Source organism: Lagenorhynchus albirostris, chromosome 8 (genome assembly GCF_949774975.1).
Source record: "Lagenorhynchus albirostris chromosome 8, mLagAlb1.1, whole genome shotgun sequence".
NCBI classification, from domain to species: Eukaryota; Metazoa; Chordata; class Mammalia; order Artiodactyla; family Delphinidae; genus Lagenorhynchus; species Lagenorhynchus albirostris.
In genome coordinates this window covers 2,855,625-2,862,226 of record NC_083102.1, presented here as the reverse complement: position 1 = coordinate 2,862,226, position 6,602 = coordinate 2,855,625, and the positions used below count along the sequence as shown (strand labels likewise).

Sequence of the window (6,602 nt, the reverse complement as noted above, 5' to 3'; positions counted from 1 at the left end):
GATCTGCATATATATGACACTTGTGGTCAAATTTTAAGATTGGTAAAGTCAATTTCAAACAGCTTATATTTTGAGTATACGTTTAACTATTACAAATATATGATGTTTAACTAGCACAGTAGTGGTCTTCAAAGATCTTCTCTTTGCCCCATGCCCATATGTTTGTAATCTGAGTCTGCTTGCTAATTTCCCTTTTTGTAGTTACTCTTCAAATTAAAGTGCTATACACTTGAGTTCCCAGTGCATCTCACCCATGTCCTTTATCTCAGCTTTCTCATACTTTGTCGTTCTTTTCTTTCTGGAAACAACCAGCATGATTCCAGCAGTAACTGCTATCGCCACAACCACCACGACAGAGGTAATTCCAGCTTGTAGACCCTGCACTGACAATTCAGGTGGTTTTGCATCAACATAGTAAATTGAAGTTCAACCAGGATCCAGATCCAGTAGCTCCCCATTTACATTCAGGCCCATCCTTTTGGACTGGAACAAGGATTCACCTTTAACATCTTTTTCAAAATAATAAGCCACATCATCTATGTCCACATCATTCTGAATTTTCTGAGAATTTTGTACCAGAATTTTGTACAGTGAGAACATCATTCTCATACAGAATATCTGTGATATATTTTGGATCCAGTTGATAACGACTTATGATTACCTCCTTGAGTGCAGTGTACAAACTTTGATCCTCATAAGGTTTTTCTCTTGTTTGTGTTTTAGTTCACCAATGATCCAGTAGGTCCTCACTGGCTCGGAGCAGGATATCTCACTGTCCTTATCAGTTCTTCTCACCCCAGCAGTGTCCACACACCAGCACATGGACGTGCCATTGCACTGCTTGGCTTTAAAGAGCCCCTTGTCACGCTCGGGATCACAGAGCCCGTCGTTATCCTGGATAGCGTCCTCTGGTTTCCCTCCTCTTCCAGGCTTTGAGGGTCATTTCTGCCGTCACCCAACATTTGGTAGCCAGTTTTGTGCCAATGGCAGCATGTCGTGCAGCAACGGATGTACACTGGCACCGACCCCGTGGTCAGTCTGTAGTTTTCACACACGCACACCTTTCCTGGGCCGTGGCCACCGCGGCAAGCAGCAGCCCGAACGCAAGGACCCGGGGCCGAGGGCGCCTTGCTGCGCATGCAAGGGCAAGGGCGAGAGGGGCGCGAGGTGGCTGGGGGTTCTCGCGAGGACGCACGGACAGAGTAGGGCCCCGGGAGGCCATGGCCGGCCCCACGGCGCAAGGCCTGGGCCACGCAGGTCCGCATCAGGAGGATGATGGCGAGGTGCCCTGGGGCCGGGCGGTTGGTGCGAGTGTGAGCTGGCCGCCGGACTGCGCTCTTCCAGTGCGCAGCAGCTCTGCCTGACCTCGTTTTTATCCCTTCTTGAGGAATCTCCATACTGTTTTCCATAGCAGTGGCACCATTTTCCATTCCCACCAACAGTGTCTAAGGGTTTCCATTTCTTCACATCCTTGCCAACACTTGTTGTCTTTTGCTATTTTTGATAACAGGCATCCAGACGGCTGTGAGGTGCTATCTCATTGTGGGTTTGATTTGCATTTCTCTGATGCCTAGCGACCTTCAGCACTTTTTCATACACCAGTTGGCCTTTTTCATGTCTTCTTTACAGAAATGTCTACTCAAGTCCTTTCCCCCTTTTAAAATCAGGTTATTAGTTTTTTAGCCGTTGAGTTGCAGGAGTTCCTTACACATTTTGGAAATGAACCCCTAACAGATATATGATCTGCAAACATTTTCTCCCATTCAGTGGGGGCTGCATCTTCACTCTGTGATTGTTTCCTTTGCCCTTGGTGGAGGACGGTCTTCAGCGTTTCCCTGGTTCTCTTTAAAGCATTTACACCAGCCGCCCCTTCCCGGCCCTTGTCCTGCGCTGCTCGCAGGTGTGGGGAGAAGTGAGAGAGCTGCCTCCCTCCTCATACAAGCTCATGAGTGCCTAATCACTGCCCTCTGCCACTACTTAAATGCTGCAGATGATTTCACTTCTGGGAACGCACATGCCCAGGTGGCAGGCAGCACCTTTTTTTAGAACTGACATTCTCACATGTCTTCTCAAGTGAACTGCCATTACTGCTAAATGTTTAAAGAGGTAACTGTTAAGTCAGCACCGGACTCATGCACATAGATGAGCTTTAGCATGGCACGTCTGTACTGGGAACCATGAGGAAATCCCAGCAGGGACTGACTGTCCTACTGGTGGCACTGTCTCATCTGTGTTGTGCATCTTCTGGGTGGAGTGACTATAATTTATTGTCCAAACCAGTATGCTTTTAAGACAAAGGAGAGTAAGAATTATGCTAGGACAGCACTGAAAACGAGGGCTGTGAAGCCTCGGACTTCAGAGTGAACTCCAGTATGTCCTACAGGATAGTGTAAGAAATTAACCTTTATTGGGAGAGTGAAAACCAAACACTATCAGCAACGGTTCCCACCTTCCCTGTGCTCCCCAAGAAAGGTGTGCTGGGTGCGGCTCTGCTGGGTCCCAGGTTGGGTGCCAGTGGCCGTGGAGGGGCACTGCTCTGCTGGTGACCTTTGTGTAGGGCAACCATGAGAGCGCGGCCCTGTCAGGGAAAAGCACATCAAGATGCCAGGCAGTGGGCGCAGGGGGTGCCTGGCTTACAGGCTTGAGGGACCCCCAAAGCCTGGGCTCTGGGCCCATGGAGGTTGCAATGCCCAGGCCTGGAGCAGGGCCCAGTGTCTGGTCTAGTGGAGTTCTTTCTGCTGGGGGAGTGAGAAAAGCCCCCAACGGGGGGGGGGGGGGTGTCCCACATGACCGGAACAAACTCTTGGGGCCACTGTCAGAGAATTCTCTGCGTTTCAGAACAAGCTGACAGTTAGAGATGCAAGAGAGAAGGTGAAAGGGGCAAAGAGAAAGAAAGATGGAAGGGGTGGGGAGGCATTCCAGAGCTGGTCAGGACTCAGCCCCGTGTCCTGTTGGCACTTTAGGCAAAGAACAGTGGGACCACGGGAGTTCCCTGGCGGTCCAGTGGTTAGGACTCTGCGCTTTCACTGCTGTGACCCGGGTTCAATCACTGGTCAGAGAACTAAGATCTCGCAAGCCACACGGCACAGCCAGAAAAATAAAAAAATATAACAGTGGGACCGGGCACATCAGGCAGGAAGACACTTATGGAAGGGACCTGGAATGGCTGCAGAGCCAAAGGCAACTCTGGAGAACCAGGTGAGGAGAGGGAAAGCCCCGGAGCTCTGGGGGTAGACCGAAGCTTGTCCCGGGCCCTGATGCCACCAGGCACACATCAGCTCCAACTGTGTTGTGGTCACTCTGTTTTCACTGGGCTCGAGCCGTAAACCGCAGGATAAGCATCCTGCTGGCCTACTTGGGCCACATGCCCACCCCTGGCCGTTGGCGAAAAGGATTTTGACAGTTGCTCTGCCCATCGCACCCAAGGAGAGAACGAGACATCACCCCAAAGGAACACCTGATGCTCGTTCCAATGGAAGAGAGAATACGCGCTAAGAGGAAAGCAAAAGCAAAAGCAAACGAAGTCCCAGCCCTGCCTACCTGCGTTTCTCTTTAGGAGCTCCGCATCAGATGGGCGGCAGGAATCTGGCAGAGGGAGGGATCCGGCCGACCTCGAGCAAGTGCGGGGAAGCTGCAGAGGACAGAGACCCGGCTGAGCCCTAGAGAAGGCTGAGTAGGTGGAGGAACCGGCTGACCGTGGGGAGAGGTGGAGGGAAGGCCTCGAATCCCTCCCGGGCTCCCGGAGGGGCAGCACTGGCAGCTGTCACTCCCGATTCCCCTCCCCCCTGGCCCTCTCCTTCCCACTCTCCGTCCTCCTCCTTCCCCGCACTCAACTCTCCCCCTGCGCCTTTTCCCCCTCACACCACACGACGTGCAGGGCGTGGTGGGCACCCTCTTGGCGGAGACACCGCGTCCGCGTGCAGCCCGGGGCCCCGCAGGGCTCGGCCTCGCCGCCCACCGCACACGAGCACGTGAGCGTCCCCACCACACGCCCCGCCCCCATCACACGCCCCGCCCCCGCGCCTCCTCTCCCGACCCCGGCGCTGACTCACCGCACAGCCTCCCGCCCCGTCCCTCTGGACTCGCGGCTCCGTTCACGCGCGGCGGGCCGTCCCCACGTCGCGTGCGGCCCTTTGACGTGACGGCCTGTCCGCCCCACGCGCAGTGAGCCCCGCGCTGAGGCCGAGGTTTGCCGGGGAAAGGGAGCCCGGAGAACAGACCTCAAACATGCCCGGGGAAGGCGAGGGGCCGGGGCGTCTACGGGAGGGAAGCAGGGCGGCAGGAGGCTGGGGAGGTGCCGCAGGGTGACTAGAAACAAGAGGAAGCTGACAGAATCGTCGCCCTCCGCGCAGGCCCAGGTGCTCCTGGGTACGCCTCACAGGCCGCGGTTAGAAATGGCGGCGCCACGCCGTCCCAGGGGAAGTTCCGGCACTGACGTCAGGGGGCGGGTCCGTGCAGGCCCAGTGGGCGGGTCAGGGGCGGGGTCTCAAAGAGGCTTAACCAGGACTCACCTGAGTCCAGGGTCCTGGAAGACGACCGGGAGAAACATCTTCCTGTTTAGGCTGCTTAAGGCTTGGAGGACATGCACGTTTTTGTAAAAACAATTAAAGTGAGCTTGATGGGTGGAAGCAGGTTACAGCTCAGCTACGCAAGTTACAGTTTCCCGGGGTAAGTGGACTGCCCTCGGTTTCCAGGGTGAAGCTCCAGATGTACAGAGCTCCTGGTGGCTCCTCCCAAAGCGCCGTCTCCGTTCTCTTCACAGCCCTCCTGCTTGTTCCTGCAATACCCATTCCTGTGTTGTCTTAGTCCTCCTTGAGAGCTCAGCCCAGGCATAATCCCCTCCAGGTGGGTTTCTGGCCTCCCACACGCCTGCCCACGCGCACGCTCACACGTTCACACACGTGCACATGCTGTCACACACGTGCACAGGCTCACACATGCACAGTTACCTTGTACAGAGCTGTGCCCTAATGTTGTCATTGCTCTTTATTCGCCTGGGTCCCCACCTGGAGGCACAGCAGTGTTTCATTCATCTTCATGCTCAGTGCCTAGCACAGCGCCTGACATAAAAGGCTCAACCAATGTTAATTAAAAGAACCCCAACTGCACAATGGCTGGGTAAGAGGCCACCTCAGAAGCATGCCCTCTCTCAGGGTCTGATGTCCCAGGAAATGACCGTATAAACTGAAAGATAACTGGAAACAGGAAAAAGGCTTTGCCCATGTAGTGTTCATTCTTGTATGAAGGCCTGTCTCAGCTAAGGCAATAAGGCCCAGGTGCCCCTGCAAGCAGCCGGGGGATGGGCGCCGGGAGCTGAGGGAAGGCTTCAGTGCGGGGACTGAGAACCTCCCGCCCCCTCCTCGGCCTTGCCGAAAGCTCTTATGTTACTGCCATTCAGCTCTTGTATTTGGTCAGTTCTGTTATGATTCAGTTATTGCAGGAGGAAAGGGCACACACGGCCAGGCAGAGGACAGGAGCACGCAGTGTCCACTGACGAGCACACGTCACCTTAAACTCTCTAGTAATGAGAGGCAGCAGCAATGCCGTGCTGGCCGCACGGACAGCTGGGTGTGGAAGACTGAACACCTACAACTGTTGTCAAAAGATGGAGAAAAAAAGAAAGAAAAGAAAAAGACAGCCAAGAGTGGCTGCTGAGTGGCTGAGACACTGCAGGAACACCTGACGCCCTGGACTTTGCAGGATTTCCCACACTCTGTCCACTGGGACTGCCCTGGGCTAGAAAGCAATGGTGCTCCCCAGACTCCTGCATTTAAGTTCACAAAAGAGCTTAGAAATAAGGCTGAAACTATTATTTTAAAGGGTTTACATTTTAGTAACCAGCCTTAAGTACTATTTTCCATGAAATACCTTGGGTCTCACACAAAAATAGACATTAAGGGATGAAACTTCCATAGTGATCCACCCTGCCAGCAAGTGATAGAATGGGGACCCTGGACCCCCTGGTGCATTATCCACTGGATGGACTCCCCCAGGAAAGCACCAGACCCCAAGAATTTCATGCATAAATTATGTCGAACCTTTGAAGAATAGACAACTCTCGCCTTTCAAATTGTTCCAGATGATAGCGATGGGTAATATCGTAATTCATTTTTCGAAGCCTAATATTACTGCCAAACATGACTGAGATTTTTTTCAAAGAAACACTATTGATTAATCTCACCTGGTAATGAGGATACAGAAGTACTGAATAGAATATTAGGAAATGGAATCTGGTACTACATTAAAAGAATAACCACCACGATAAAGTGGGATTTATTCTAAGAGAAGGATTGTTTAATATTAAGAAATATCTTACGATAATTTCTCAAATTAATAGGTTAGACTTACTGCATACATTTCATTTCACTTAGGTGTAGACATCGTACACAATAAAATTCATATTTTGCTTTTTAATGCATGATTACATACCAAATACATTTCTGCCATCTTCGTAATTATCACTTTGATTTGTTTCCTTGGTCTAGAGTTCCAGGAGAAGGCTTACTATGCCAAATTATTTGGATATGTTATATTATATAATAAACTGTCCCCTCCCAATTATATTAGTATATATACTAATTCATAAGAGTGCCAATTTCACC

The 6,602-nt window shown here is 52.0% G+C and overlaps 1 pseudogene; it reads right to left on the bottom strand.

The window, feature by feature from the left end:
- Positions 1 to 213: 213 nt before the first annotated feature.
- LOC132524944 (epithelial cell adhesion molecule-like) lies at positions 214 to 4,003 on the bottom strand (annotated as a pseudogene).
- Between the last annotated feature and the right edge of the window lie 2,599 nt (positions 4,004 to 6,602).